The sequence below is a fragment of the Cherax quadricarinatus genome, unplaced genomic scaffold, assembly GCF_038502225.1.
Source record: "Cherax quadricarinatus isolate ZL_2023a unplaced genomic scaffold, ASM3850222v1 Contig2913, whole genome shotgun sequence".
Classification (NCBI taxonomy): domain Eukaryota; kingdom Metazoa; phylum Arthropoda; class Malacostraca; order Decapoda; family Parastacidae; genus Cherax; species Cherax quadricarinatus.
The window spans coordinates 27,474-30,128 of NW_027197939.1; positions in this window are offsets into that span (position 1 = coordinate 27,474).

Below are 2,655 nucleotides of genomic sequence, written 5' to 3' on the forward strand. Positions count from 1 at the left end.
TCGTACTAATGCACCAACATCTCATCAGCTCCTGTCTGGCTAACCGACCGGGAATAATACGCGTTCGGTTTCAGTACAAACCCGTAAAATGACATATGGAACATTATTTCATATATAAATTTGTACAATATTTTAAATGCAGCACACTGCATAACAGTCTGGACTTCATACCAGGGAGGTGTAGGAATAATCTTCCTGCCTACTAGTAAAATTTTGATTAAGTCATCAAGGGACTTCCGGTGAAGTGCTTTTGACATTGGAGAACTCTTAATAAACACTGCATTAATGGGACAGATTCATTACCTTGTGTAGTACGTCAACAATTATTCCAAACATCTACGTTCTAAGAGATATCACAAAACGTACTTCTTCTTAAATCTTCTTCTTAAATATTAGTCGGTATTGTCCCGGCCCGGGCCTTTTCCAAGTGGTGGCCCGGCCTTGGCTCCCTCTTTAGGGAGTGTCTGAGACCTAAGTCTCCCATGGGAGGAGGCACAAGTACCTCCTCATCTTTGGGACCAACTGTCCCCAGGCCTAGCCACAAGTTAGGCCTCTCTGGTCTGCCATCCCCGCCCCAAGGGGGCTAATGGGAATGACAGTCTTATGAGCTAAAGGCTCGGACTCAGGCACCTACCCTACCCTAGAAGGGTTAGGCATGGTGTCGATGCACAAAACGTACATTCTCTTCTGGTTCAGGATTATTTTTTTTTTTTTTTTTTAATTTTATTTTCGTTATGTACTTAGCTTTGGCAATTCCATTTACTTTTAATTATAGTTATCCTTTAAGTTAGGTTTTTAAATAACCGTATTAAAATTTGTCTTAATTTATTAGAAACTTCTCTCTATTTATTCGGCTTTAAATATATTTTCCCAGTAATATTTTTTCCTTGTATTTCAATAATATCTCATAGATTTTCATACCTATATTTTTTTCCCTCAAGGATAACTAGTTTTGTCACGTTCCTAAATTTACAATATCATCAATAGCATTGTACTGCCATTATGTTTCACACTAAATATTTGCACTCAATTACATGCTTAGTACCCCAACACTTCCCTCTTTACTATATATCACCATATATCTAGATCATCATCTGTTCATTTCATATTCTTTTTCGTAACACATTTAAATTTGTTCCCCTTTCCTTATCATCTCACATTTTTGTATATTATTTCTTTCATAAAAAATCATCACTGTTTGTTTTAAATATAGTTTATTTGCAGTTCCTTGAACTTGCTCCCCATAAGTCAAATATTAATGTTATTTATAAACTCTCAGATTCTACTCGTGCAGCCATTATAGCTAATCATATTTACTCATAAATACCATTAAATCTTTCAAGGCAGGCGAAATTACTGACCTGGAGAGTGTACAAAGAACTTTCACGGGACACACATGTACGATAAAGCACCTAAATTACTGGGAACGGTTAAAGTCTCTTGATTTGTATTCCCTAGAACGAAGGCGAGAGAGATGCATGATAATATACACTTGGAAAATCCTAGAGGGATTAGTACCAAAGTTGCACACGAAAATCACTCCCTATGAATACATAAGCAAGACTCGGCAGGAGAAGCAACATTCCCTCAATAAAAAGCAGGGGCGCCACACGTACACTGAGAGAACACAGTAAGTGTCCGGGGCCCAAGACTGTTCAACTGCCTCCCAGCATACATAAGGTGGACTACCAATAGACACCTGCTGTCTTCAAGACCCCTGGCTATCTTCAAGACCCCTGGCTATCTTCAAGACCCCTGGCTGTCTTCAAGACCCCTGGCTATCTTCAAGACCCCTGGCTATCTTCAAGACCCCTGGCTGTCTTCAAGACCCCTGGCTGTCTTCAAGATCCCTGGCCATCTTCAAGACCCCTGGCTGTCTTCAAGACCCCTGGCTATCTTCAAGACCCCTGGCTGTCTTCAAGACCCCTGGCTATCTTCAAGACCCCTGGCTATCTTCAAGACCCCTGGCTGTCTTCAAGACCCCTGGCTGTCTTCAAGACCCCTGGCTATCTTCAAGACCCCTGGCTATCTTCAAGACCCCTGGCTATCTTCAAGACCCCTGGCTGTCTTCAAGACCCCTGGCTGTCTTCAAGACCCCTGGCTATCTTCAAGACCCCTGGCTGTCTTCAAGACCCCTGGCTGTCTTCAAGACCCCTGGCTATCTTCAAGACCCCTGGCTGTCTTCAAGACCCCTGGCTGTCTTCAAGACCCCTGGCTGTCTTCAAGACCCCTGGCTATCTTCAAGACCCCTGGCTGTCTTCAAGACCCCTGGCTGTCTTCAAGACCCCTGGCTGTCTTCAAGACCCCTGGCTATCTTCAAGACCCCTGGCTGTCTTCAAGACCCCTGGCTGTCTTCAAGACCCCTGGCTGTCTTCAAGACCCCTGGCTGTCTTCAAGACCCCTGGCTGTCTTCAAGACCCCTGGCTGTCTTCAAGACCCCTGGCTGTCTTCAAGACCCCTGGCTGCCTTCAAGACCCCTGGCTATCATGTGGGAGTTCGACACGTGGATTAGGTAAGAAATACTCACGTAGGCTGGTATTACGTATAATTACAGACAAGGTGGGGCCCTTACAGCCGTAGCCTAGTCTCTCTCGCTCCTCTCGTAACACTGACTGACTGGCCGCCCAGTACCCATATGTGAGAGGGTCTTTGAAT